Genomic DNA, 13175 nt, shown 5'->3' with positions numbered 1-13175 from the left:
AGTGACCGAGTTGCCTAACGAAGAGCTGCCTAAGTAACAAGGAGGGTTCTATCTTGGAGGCCAAATGGGAAGCCCCGTGGGCCAAACTTGGGTTTGCTGCTAGCCTGTTTCAGGAGTACTGAGAAACTAGGAACTGTGTCCTTGCACAGAGATGAGACTATTTCTCATCTCTAGGCTCGAATCACAGCTCGACAGTATGACCTTTCCAGCCATCCTTCAGCCTTCCTTCTGTAATTGACTTGGCTATATGCACGTTAGCTTGGGAGGGAATAGATCATAGGAAGATAGTTGCCCAGACCTGTCTGCCCTCTGCTGTGGAAATGCATGTTGTTTCCATAGTCAGAAGGCACGGGATATAGCAGCTTTGTTAAAGCTAAGCAGGTTTGTGTCTGGTCAGCGCCTGGCTGGGAGACTGCCTTGGATACCCTGTGTATGCTGCTTGGAATTACATTGTGGAAGCAAGGTGAGAAATAAATTTTAAAAATCCATGTTTTGAACCTTGCTCAACCTGGTGCCATTCAGAAGTCATCTGGAGAATACCAGATTAAGGAATGCAGAGTTCCTTCAATGGTTCTGAACTATTAAGTAGAAATTTATTATAAAGTTGCATATGGATCAGTGACAAGATGACTATATGTTACCTCTGCTATCCAAAGTGGCATGCTTCTGAGTATCAGTTACTGAGGATCATCAGCAGGAGTGCTCTTGTGCTCATTGTGGGCTTCACTTAGGCATTTGGTTGGCTACTTGAGGAGCATAATGCTGGACTGGTAGGGCTTTGGCCTGATCTACCAAGGCTGCTCTTAATTGTCTGCCTTGGTTTTGTTGATGGCTTCCTGTTTTTTTGTCCATTCTGTTCATTTCCCCTCCCCCCCCCAACATAATTACGCAGAAGACCAGGCAGGCTGGGACAGAGTTCTGTTTCCTATTAGTGAGTAGGCAGCTATGGTGGGGATGGAGTTGAGTGATCTGGTCCTAATTTTGCGTCTGGCTCTCCCCGTGTTCAATTGCAGCCTTGATCTTCTGATGCAAACTTGATCCAAATCATCCAATAAATGTTTTTGTTGTTTGGTGTTACAGCTATAACACCAAAGTCCGATTTGTCACGTCATAAAATCAGTGCGAGCAAGAGAGTTTGGTGGACTCAATGTGTCTGATTAGGCATTTTAACCGTCTTTGCCTTCTGTGTCAAGCTGAATCCTGTCCTCATAATTAAACTGGTTCCCAATGCAGTAAAGATTTTCTTCTTTCTCTCCTGCAATCCCCCAGCAGCCTCTTTGGTTAAGGAGCATTTTAAAATAAACCTATCTGCCGCAGTGCTCCAAGGCACATTACCATTGTATCTCTTTTCCTTCCTCCCCAGCAGGCTCTTCCCTTCTCTCACAGTTCCATTGTGCTGGTGTGGGTGACAAAAGTACACACCCACCCACAGGTAACGCTTCACTTTTTCCCTTGCTGTCCCATTGAGAACTCTGGGTGGTCTGAGATCATGCTCATGCTTCTTCTCCCTTAATCCCCTTCCCATGATGGGACTCTGAGTGATGGTGTACATTGCACCCTTAATGCACAGCTTGCCTAAAGTGGTCTTCCTAATTTCCCCACAATTATCCCCTCCCTCTTCTGTATCCTGTTTACCTCGAAACCAGCACATTCTCACTCTCACACACGCACTTCCTCTACCACCACCAACATCAGAAACAGGCGACCAGCTGGCTGGGAAGAGAGCAGTTAATGGTTAACGCTCCTCTGTGGGGAAACGGGGAAACTTGGCAGCAGAAATTAGCTCATTGCGGTCATTGCTTGCTTTGCTTAGCTAATCATCGCCAGGAGAACTGTTTTCTCTTCCAGTCCTATTCCTCGTATTTTACCAAGAATATTGTACCTTTCGCCTGTGCTTCTTTGCTGATACTCTACTTCAACTCCACCAAAGCCCGCTTTTAGCAAGAGAGGGTCATGTTGATCTGTTTCCTTGGCATAAATGCAGTATGAGGGGGAGCTTGGCATCCACGTCTGTCACTTAGGTCAGAAGCTGATCCCGGCTTTGACTCAGTGGAATCATCCGGACTGGGCTAATGCTAGTAACTGAGGTCAGAATCCAGCCCTCACCTTTCCCATATTGGCCAGTGCAACAGTTTCAGGATTGCATTAGCTTCACTGCACTCACTGTAAGATGCAGACTTGAGAATCCAACCCTTTTTTATCTTCAGCCTCCCTATGGGTGTTCTGGGTATGTGAGGGTTAAGCCTTCCCTCTTCAGGTTGAAGGAGGAGAGGGGCCCTGACTTCCTGATAGAGAGGGCTGCCCTGTGGCAACCTCTTAACCCTGCCCCCTTCCCTCCTACAGAGGAGGGGCCACGTTTCCTGATTTCCCCGGGGAAGTGAAACTAGCTCTCTGGGTTCAAAACTTTGCAGCAGGGCAGCGTGCCTTGCTGTGTTTTTCCCCTCCTTCAATTCAGGCATCCAGCGAATCTGTCAGATTCTGCCCTGCCACTCTCCTGCCACTGGAAATTGGATACCGGCGGAAAGATCTTTTTCAAGCGATAAAAACTGCCAGAGAGACAGAAGGCAAGTTTATAACACTGGACTTGGGCTGTTGATCGCAGAGCGGGACAGAGAGGGGAGGTAGAAGCTGAACATAGCAGCAGCGGCAGGGTGCTCTTGAAGTGGACTTATTTGTCGAGGCGCACAAGGAATGTCTCCTGAGCTGGACTTGCTAATCTGCTCGGGACAAACGCTGTGTGTTAACTCCACAGAGCTTCAGATAGAGGGGAAAGTGCTGGCACCATGTGGCAACAGCAACTTAATGGTGACGGTGGGTACAAGCTGAACTTCTAAGGCACTATGGAGAGGGGATTTAGGAACATTTTACAGTGGCGCGGCCTTTTTAAAAGGAATGAATTCTAGGCTGTTCTGGTAATTCTACATTTAGTTGTTTATATCTGATGAACTTGGTGCAAAAGAACTGTATAAACAGCCCTGCATGCATTGAATGTGTTTCCTATGTAGTAGTCTCTGTGCAGTTCTGCAGTGGGTATTAGACATGGGAGCAAAACTTTTGAGAGACCTTATCTGACCGGTTTTAGATCCAGGAGTGTTTGTGTCTGTTGTGGCTCATGAGTACATGTACTTTTCCAGCAGTGCTGTTTGGATAGTGGGCCTCTTCGTCCTGCCTTCTGTGTCTTTACCTGCTCTAATAGCGCTTACAGCAAGGAATTAGGTGATAGAATGGTCTGCACCCCTTAGAATCACTTGGAAGGAACAATTTTGCATGGTCATGGCCTCTCTCCTGTTGTCGCCTTGTATTCTCCCATCATGTTTGCATCCCTCATCTTACCGCCCAGCTAGATCCTTATGGTGGTTTATAGACAAAATATACAAAATAACTGCACAGGCTGTCTTAAGAGCTGGCTATTTAATACACTGAGATGCCTTTGGCATCTGAGCCACTATCTGAACAGACTTGCTTGAGCCTCTGGGACTCTGTGTGTTTAACTGTAACTAGTTCTAAGTCCAAGGTTAAAGCATGGAGCCGGTCATACTGATATCCTGTCTTGCTAGGCTGCCTCGTGATTAGTCGCTGGGCGTTTCTGTTTGCTGAACAGCTGAGACTGTTGTGTGTTTTTTCTTTTTTCTTTTCAGTCTTTAGGTAGTTCTGCTTCCCATTAACCTCCTGTCCCCACACTTTGTAACCTCAAATGCTTTTCTTCTCATGCTCCATTTAGAGCAGGTGTAGATAATCTTTGGCCCTCTGAATGTTAGTGAACTACAACTCCCATCAGTCCCAGCAAGTGTGGCTGATGGCCAAGGATGATGGGAATTGCAGCCTGGAGGGCCAAAGCTTCACTGTGCCTGTTTGTGAAGCTTTCACAACCAGCTATTGTGGCTTCAACTGTTTTTATGGGCCTGGCAGAGTAGAAAGTGGGACCTGGTTCCTGTGAGCATTAAACCCAGATGGAGGGAAGAGTGTTTCCATCACTTTGCCTTCTGAACATTAGCACCAGTAACCATGAGGCTGGCAGCTGCGCTCACTTCCTGAAAGGTTCAGTGCTGCATTTAGCTTCATGAAAGTACAAAAACAGAATTTACTTCCTCTGGGCAGGGCAAAGTGTTATCTAAGCTGTCACCTAACAATGATGAACTGAACTAGAATTTGCCTAGAGGCTACCTTTCAGGCAAGATCAAAACCTTACATCTATCCTGTTTTAGTAAATACGCTATCCTTTTGCTTGTGGACACACACAACTAGAAAGAGTACTTTAACTCTCTCTTTTGGGGTGGGGGCAGGATGGGGAAAAGAATATGCTCAATTCTGGCAGGGCTGGAAAACTTGAGCCATGTATGATTCAGTATATTTGGGGTTAGTCTCTTGCTCATCTGAATAAGTTGCACAGGGCTGAATGTGTTGAGGTTTGGGTTGTTTTCCCAATGTAGCCTCAGGCTTGTTGCATGTAGTGTAGTTTCTCCTCAAATCCTGAGATGACCTTTGTGAAATTGTGAATCCCCAAAGTTCCCTGTCTTTGCACACAGTTCCACTGCATTGTCTGATGCATGGCTGTGGGTCACTGTGACAGTCGAGGCATTTGACCAGGCACCTTCCCAGTGTATGCATTACAACTCCAATATCAGTAACCTTGTGCCAATTGCAAAAGTAAAAATGGAGGCCCTGGTCATCCAAAGCTCCTTGCATACTACTTTCTGATTTGCTTTTTATCTCCAGTTTACCCATTGATTGTATACTCCAGTAAGCAATAAGCATAGGTAAAAGACACAAGCCCAGAGAGTGTGATTTGCATGAGTCTTCTGCTTCAAAATCTCCACCCTTCCCTTAGTAAGCATGACTTCTTCGTGTTGTATCTGAACACCACCGTGCCCAGACCTGACCTTCTCAGGGTCTCCTCCGTAAATGCAATAGTGATAGGAAGTGTGTAAACCTTAGTCTGTAGTTTGGAATGTGAAACGCCTCCTCTTCATATTTAAGGTGTTTATTTTTTAATGAGAGAGAGAGAATTGAATTGTTAGAACTGATTGATTTCTTGGAAGAGCATTGTGTAGGCTTCTAAGATTTAAGGCCTCAAAGCCCATTGCTTAGAGGTGCTACGTCAAGCCAAAGGCATGTTTCATGAATCTATTGCTAGGATCAGCCAGTTGCATATTCCTTCCCAGCAGCGTGAGGAAATAGAACTAGTCATAGCTCTCCAATAGAACAAGAATTTCTATTCACGCTGCCAAGAACCCTTTTCTTCCCCCTTCCTGTGTTAACCTAGCAAATGTTTGAAAAATCATTGTTATTTTGCAATGACTTTGCCCTGTGTACCTCCCAGATTTCAGCAGAAAAATAGGAGCAGGTCCCATTTAGCTTGCAAAATCAATCCCCAACTATGATACAGAAATGGCACATAGTTATGGCTATTTATGGGGAGATCCCTATTACTTTGTGTCCTTCATATCTAGAGGGCTGAAGTGTCAACATATGAATTTGAGGGAGTGCTGTTTTGCCATAAGGGGAACAAAGGGAACAAATGTGTAAGACCACAGACACTATAAAACCCTGAGCAGTACCCACAATTGTTACCCAGTATTTCAGTGATCCAATCCAGAGCTAAAATCCTGTTATTCTAATGTGAGGCGTGTATGCGTACATATACATCTAATACAGAAAAAATGTTTCAGTGCTCCCTGCATTTTTTGAAGGAACCAATTTCTCCACTGATGCAAATATTGTGACTCATATCTGGTGCTTTGACAGTATTTAGTTGTGCATGTGGGGCTGTGAGGAATTTAACTGAAACTCAACAGTATCTGTTCCTAGGTTCCCCTTTGGGACCAGGGTTTTCCTCATGTGGATAGATCTGGAGCCAGACAAAACAGGGATTTGTTGACCTTCCACCTTTGATTTTCTAATCCAGACCAGGGCTCAGCGTTGGACAGTCAAACAAGTTTGGCTGGGAGTTTTCCACTGACAGCTTGACAGATGCTTTGGAAGTTTTGGCATAGCTATTAGTCTGCTGGCGGGGGTGGGTGAGGGAGTTCCTGGCTTTGGCTGGATGGACTTGTCTGGACCTCAGCTCCTGGTGGGAAAAAATGCTCAAGGAGTTTTGATTTGGAAAGTTGTAGGTCTGGAAGAGGTCCCTCTTATTTGAAGTCCCCATGCTGAAGAAGCCACTGTCGACACATAAATAACTCATTCATTGACTCAGCTTTACTTCATTCATGCAAGAAAGTAGACCAGGCTGGGGCACTTGGTTGTGGATTCCCCCTGCCCGGCCATGACTGGGAAGCGGGGGGCTTAGAAGTTATTGTGGCCTGCAGCTCCCAAAGGAAATATCTGGTTGGATTCTGCTGTGCCTGTGTTGGGGGTTGGAATGGGGGGAAAGGAGGGGTGTTGGGTATAAAACAGACCCGATGCTCCAATGTTCTTGAAACGTGGAACTCAAAACGGGAGGGTGTTGAATCCTGCAAGTCTCACTGAGTCCATTACTAATCCATGTGACGTGTTCATGCACTTGGAATGTTTTCTTTTCCTAGGGGCTGAAGGGAATACATGAGACAGCCCTGAGGAAGTCTTATTCAGCCCAAAGAAAGAAGAGGCCTATTGAAGCTAATACAGTGGATGCTCGGGTTGCGAACGTGATCCGTGCGGGAGGCACATTCGCAACCTGCACACACGCGTGGGTTGCAATTCAGTGCTTCTGTGCATGCGTGAGCACCGAAACCCGGAAGTAACCTGTTCCGGTACTTCCGGGTTTGGCGCAGTGCGCAACCCGAAAACGCACAACCGGAAGCGTCTGTAGCCCGAGGTATGACTGTATTGCGTTTGGATTTGGTCATGAGATCCCAGAGTTATCACCCCAGCCCAGCTGGAGGCTTTGTAGTTGCCTCAAAGGTGTACCTAAAATTATTTGCGTCTCTTTCCAGGGAACTGGAAGTTGATGGTGTGCTTTGTGAGATGAACGAGTTGGTTGAAGCATTTTACAAACTAGGGCTGAATTCCTGAACACACTTACCTGGGAGAAATTGAGTTTCATCCATTTTAAAATTGAGATCAGTATACATCAAGCTGGCCAAACTATGGTTAATACAGGCCAGGTTCTTCACAGTTATTACATGGAGGCATCTCATTCCATCATTCTCTTGGGGGGTGGGTTTCCTGCCATGTTTGCAAGCACAGCAGTCATGGCCTACAGTGTTAATAAATGTTGTCAGTCAGCTCTTTCACTTCAAAGACTTAACTTAGGGGTTAACACACCTGGCTTGGTCTGAACCAAGGGAAGCAGTCTGCAAGATGTCTTGGTCCCAAGTTGTTTAGTGCTTTAAGTGTTTGTAACAAAATACGGACTTACTGGGTAGCTTATTAGCAGCCAGTGCAGATCTTTCAGTGCAAGTGCAATATGCATAAAGATGCCCAGATAATTTATTTTATGAGATGACATAGAAAAAGCAAACAAAGAAATAGAAGAGCTGTATTTTGTACTAGCAGGAGCTTTCAAGCCAGGTGCAAGTGTAGCCCCACATAACAGTGCATTGCGGTACTCTAATTGTGAGGTTACCAGTGTATGAACCACTGTAGCCAAGGCTATCACTGTCTAGGTATGGTTGTAGTTGATGCACGAACAGAGGTTGATTGGCACACCTAGCCACTGAGGGCCCCTGGACCCCTAGTGACAAATTAAATCCAGATCCCTTGGGGACATTGGATCACTTTTGCAGCTTCTGTAGGTGTGTGTATTCTGTGTATATATTTGCGTTCATGCTGAAGGTCCTTTAAAAGGTTTTATAGACCTGGCACACGTTACATTTTGAAAAAGCACATCTTTCACAATCCAAACTTCATCCCACTTCATTTTAGTAGTGGAGAAAGAATGAGTTGCTCTGCGGTGGTTTTTTTAGGGCATGAGAAGTCCTCATGCTAATTTTATAGAGGATGTCGTGTTTGGAAAGCAGAATCTGAGGTCAGTGGAGTTCGTCAAGTAATTGGGAAAGGAAGGAGTGTTTGGAAGATAAGACAAGAAAGGGGGAAGTTGAATTGGAGCAACGATTTTGCATTAGGCAAGGGGTCATTCACCACCATCACACACACACACGTGCGCACACACACACACACACACACACGAAAGTAGAAGAAGTTGGCAGAAGGAGACGAACGGTAATTGGGATTGTGCTGCTGCTGCACCTCTTTAAAATGCATCCTGTTTGAGGATTCTGAAGGGGAAGGAAGGGGGCAGATTCTGCTCAGGTTATGGGGATGGTGGTATTTGACTGTACTGCTACTTAGTATGGTGTAAGCTGCCCTGATCCTAAGGTATATAGGATGTGAATCTGAAGTCAAATAGCAAGAGGGCTTTACCTGCAAGCTTGCATATGTTTGCATAGAATAATTGTTGCTTTCTCACCCCTTACGTATTAAACAAACCTATTGGGGGGGGGGAATCAAAACTCCTGCTCACAGTATAGACAAATTTGGTGGCTACTATGCACAATGGCTAAGTTATTCCACCACTTTGGGAGCAATAGTCCACTGAATGCTAGTTGCTGGAAGCTGCAAGTGGGGAGGGCACTGTTGGAGGCATCCCATAAACATTTGGTTGACTACAGTGAGAGCAGGTTGCTGGAGTGGATGGACTTTTAGCCTGATACAGTCAGGGCTCTTAACATTTTTATTAGTTTTGGAGAGGAGTGTTATCCTTCTTCCCCCTTTTTTTTTTTGCCTCCCTAGAGGAATTCTAAATTTATTCTCCACCTATGTTCCCTAAATTATATTAGTGGACAACTTTGAATAGAGCCTAGAATTGAAATGGAAAGAGGTGGGACCTGTCCTACACATCTGAGGTTCTCCATCCATTTTAGAGGATGTTTTGTCACCCGGGCAGAATTCCCCTGCTTAGACATTATCCCATTTCCCTTTGTTGCTCTTTTCCTGTCCCTGCTCTGGCTTCTAATTCCTGCCTTCTGTAATTTGGCCCTTTCTCAGTGCTTGTTCTGAATCTGGCACAAGGGGATGCTTTAATGCTTCTGTGGTTTCCAGTGTTGTAGTGCAGGACAACAGTTTAAGAACTTGCTTTATATTCTTGCATTTGAGGTGGCTTTGCAAACTTTTTGAACCTTCCCGCTCAACTTACCCTACATTCTGCCCCTTGCCTCAGCTTACCCAATGCTAACCCTCTGCTCTACAGTAGAATGCACAGCAGCCCTTCAGCACAGTACAAAGATCTGTGAAGGACACATGACATTCACGTGACATACATTGCAGGGGGTTGGACTAGATGACCCTTGAGTCCCTTCTAACTCGTAAGATTCTATGATTAGAAAAGGAGTAGAATAAGACACCTCTGTGATCCCCTCCTAAAGCTACTTTTCCCAAATCTGATTGGGATGGTGGTGTAAATTTAAGAGAAGGCATCCCTCAGTCCAGGATTACTCAGAGAGGATCCTCTTGGCTGGTAGGCAGAGGAAGGGTACAGTTTTCTCAGTCATATTCTTCCCTGGACATTTTTGTCCTCTTCCAGGTTTTCCACCTACTTCCCACCCAATCTTTCCTGCAGTTCAAAAGCCACTGTTCTAAAGAAATATAAAATGACTTGTGAGTGAAGTGGCCCCCTTGAGTAGGACTTCTACTGCTTAGGAGATGCCCCTTGTCCTCCATCTTTGGTTCCATTCCTTTTCATGTGTCCTAGTTTCCCTTTCTCTTGAACATATGCAACTGACTTACATGGAGTCCATCCAAAGGTCTACTTGGCCAGGGCTGTCTACTCAAACTAGCATCAGCTCTCCAGTGTCTCAGATCTTTCCTAGTGCTGCCTTTCAGTTGGAGCTACTGAGGATGGCACCTGGAGCTGCTTCTATGCAAAGCATCTGCTGAGCTGTTGTTCCTATGGCTCCTGCCTTGGTGTTCATAGCAAAGCTCTTTCGGTTTTACCCCAGGAAAAATGCAAACCTGTAGAATATTTATTTCGACCCATTTTTTTGTTATGCAAAAACTCAAATACAGTGTTCAGAATTTGGAGAAGATTGACAAGGAGAAATTTGGTGCCAGGAAAGATACTGAAAGTTAACACCAGTTAGTGCCAGTACATGCAGGAGACGACAGGTAACAATGCAGACACTCTTTCGAATTTCACTCATCTGGCAGATTGGGTTATAAACAGCACAGCTTGCTGTAAGTTGTAGAATAAGCACTGGAACACTGACTAGTAAGTCTTGAGATAAGTTCTAAGTATTGCTAGTTATTAAAGGTTAAACCCACAACTGCATCCCATGGATGGTGAAGCCTTCTCTTCCCATCATCACCCTGTGGTTTGTTTGCACATGATGTGTCTCAGTGACCATTGGGAAATAAAAATGAGACTCCAGGCAGATAAAAGCCCATACCAGAAATGTCCATGGTTCTCATTCCACAGCTCCCTTTCTTTGCTTTCCACCATGCTGCCCTTGCTAGTACAATCAACATTCTTAAAAAAAAAGAAAAAGTAGTAACAGGGTTGGAATAAATCATGCAACTTAACTCGACAATTTGCATAATTTCTATTCTGGATGCAAGGTATTTGTCTGCGTCCTACAGGCCTTGTACTTCTTTGTTGGGTGTACACGGTTGTCTGGCTTTGCAGGAGTATGAGTGCTTCTTCTCCGTTAAGACCTTGACAGATACAGTTGGACTTTCTCCTCATTTATATCAGTGGCTTAATGAACTTGGCTTTTGAGATCAGTGTGCTGCTGGGATAATCTGCTTTCAAGCTGACTTGGTTCTCATATGCCTTGCAGATAAAGAAGGAGTGTGGTGCTGTGGCAAGAACACATTCTCTGCAAGCAGAAGATTGCATGTTCAGTCCCTGGCCATCTCCAGGTTTGGCTCAGAAAGACCCCTCTCTGCAACCCTGGAGAGCTGCTGCCAGTTGGTGTAGAGTGATTAGTATTAAGCTAGGCAAACCAATGGTCTGACCTGGTATAAGGCAGCTTTCTGTTTTCTGTCACAGAGGGATGTAGGAAGAAGATGAGCATGTCTGGTGGTGCTTGGGAATGCCATCCTGACAACTCCGCCTTACTCAAGGCTCTTTTCTGACTTGCTCACTGCTGATTTAGGCAACCCTCTGCTTTCTCTTGTTGTTTCTGGCATCCATGGGTGGAATATATGCAGTCTTCGGTTTTGCGGAGTGCAAAGATGGAGTTGTTCTCTCATCTCTACTTTGCTGAATCAGAAATGTGTGGCTGCTTCTACTTCTGGCTCATTCTTAAGGTGGCTGCCCTTGCAAGAGCGTCAGGCCCTCTTCATTCTCAGGCCAACAAGTTAATTCTGCCAGTGCCCATGTCACTGAAAACATTTAGGGGAATTTCTCTTCCGACTCTGTTGACACCGATGTTGTAATGTTTGAAGAACAATGCTACTGCTGAAAGTTCTCTTTTGTATCACCATATCCTTCCCCAACCCGCTTCTAAATTCCTGACTAATCTTTATTTTTGCAAGGCATATGGAAAAAACACGACTTCCTGTTCTAAACTGCCCTCAGTTTTTTAGCAAGGCGAATACAGTTCCTCTGAAACAGTTAAAAGCAAACCTGTTCTTCTGCATGACGCTTGCCTGGTCTGGCATCTAAGCACACAACTGTTTTCGGCCAGATTCACGAGGCCCTCTAAAGTTGTATCCAGAGCAGTTAATACCTGAGCAGACTTTTTGCAGAACATGCACTCTGGAATAGAATCCAGGCACTGGGGATTATAATCCTCATGGCTGTGAAGAAATGCAAGTATTATGTATGTGATTGGTGCATGTCTGAGAGTGAGTACAGTGCCTTTTGAGTGCCCTAGTGAGGGTATTGTTGCTGAGGGGGGCAGGGGTGTTTTCTGTGTTCTGCTTGTTCCTTTTTAGCATTGTGTTCCTGTGGGATCAGTCGTTGCAACTGGGTGGCCAGTGGTGGGAAGTAACTACTGTAGATTTCCTTCCTTGACTGCCCCACTTTAGTTTTGTTTTTCTGCTTCATTTTTAAGATCCCCATTCAAACTATAGGCATGTTTAGTGCTGCTTCAGTTGAATAGTCAGGCATAGGATAGGGCGTCACCATTTGTCATCTCTGTGTTGTGACAGAGATATGGCAGTGCTGGCTGGACTTGCCTGGTGAGATAAGGAGATGTTGAGCAAATAGCAAACTTCTCTTTTTACTCTCTGCTTCCATTACTGGGGACTCTAATTGCCAAGTCAGCTTCTCTTTGCCTGTTCCTGTTAAATGCCAGATCAGTCTTAAAAGGAACAACGGTAATTCAGTATTTGATCCTGGATAATGAAGCCAGTCTGGCTTGGATCACAGAGCTGGTGGGATGAGGCAGCTGACCCTGCGACTGTCCTACTTTCTCCAGCCAGGTATTTGGTCTAGCAACAGTGTAGTGCTGGTGGAAGCCGAGGAGGAATCTATAAAGATTCTATCACTCTCAGCAGACACCTTGTCCTGCAGAGGGTTTTATTTAGTACATTTATCTTGTATGGCAGGGACAGCCTGGGGGCTTGGTTGTCATTCCATCCATCATAGTGCCTGACTCCCTGATTGACTGTGCAGATGTAATCTCAAATTTGGTGTTTAACCAACTCAAAGCGATTCATTCTTCTTTTCTAGTGCAGTCCAAAATAACCAGGAGGCTCTACACATTCTACCAGTCATAGATTCATTTTGGGTGTATGCATAGGCTAGGAGAGCTGTTTCTGGTGTCTTAGCCATAAACCGTGAAGGTCAGTATCACAGGATTTACTGTATTTTTTGCTCTATAAGACTCACTTTTTCCCTCCTAAAAAGTAAGGGGAAATGTGTGTGCGTCTCATGGAACGAATGCAGGCTGCGCAGCTTGGGTTTTCTGTGGATTGCTGTTTACTTCAATAAAGCTTTAAAGAGGGTTTTCATGGTGAAAGCTCTGGAGCAAAAAAAGGGGGGGGGCGCTTGGACACAGAGCTTTAAAGTGTGACTTTGCCTGGAAAGAGCAGAGGAAAGGTAAGTGTGGATAAGCCTGAATGTGGTTTAGAAAGAGTAGGCAGAGTTGGTAACAAAGAAGCCTATTTGTCATGTTGCCCTATGGAGCTACACCAAGTGGTTAGACTGCTGTTGCAATCTTTGCATGGAGACACCTGCAGCCCACTATCACCAATTTTGCCAAGCATGTTTGCACTTGAATCACTTGCCTCCATTCTGCTGCCACTTACTT

General features: G+C 45.1%; 2 protein-coding genes across 9 annotated transcripts in view; both read left to right on the top strand.

The window, feature by feature from the left end:
- The window catches only part of LOC128408915 (uncharacterized), a 269287-nt gene that overhangs the window by 225155 nt on the left and 30957 nt on the right, over positions 1-13175 (top strand). The gene's annotated exons all lie outside the window — the stretch shown is intronic.
- The window catches only part of MGAT1 (alpha-1,3-mannosyl-glycoprotein 2-beta-N-acetylglucosaminyltransferase), a 40551-nt gene that overhangs the window by 19321 nt on the left and 8055 nt on the right, over positions 1-13175 (top strand). Inside the window, exon 1 of one of the 7 annotated variants that reach the window (XM_053378974.1) lies at positions 1796-2564. The exons of 5 other annotated variants lie outside the window; for them this stretch is intronic. The gene's annotated coding sequence lies outside the window, so the exon portion shown is untranslated. One more of the 7 variants, XM_053378975.1, reaches the window with a different exon arrangement.

This window comes from Podarcis raffonei, chromosome 2, assembly GCF_027172205.1.
Source record: "Podarcis raffonei isolate rPodRaf1 chromosome 2, rPodRaf1.pri, whole genome shotgun sequence".
Taxonomy (NCBI): domain Eukaryota; kingdom Metazoa; phylum Chordata; class Lepidosauria; order Squamata; family Lacertidae; genus Podarcis; species Podarcis raffonei.
Note: the sequence above shows the minus strand (reverse complement) of the source record. Positions and strands in the feature narration are given on the sequence as shown.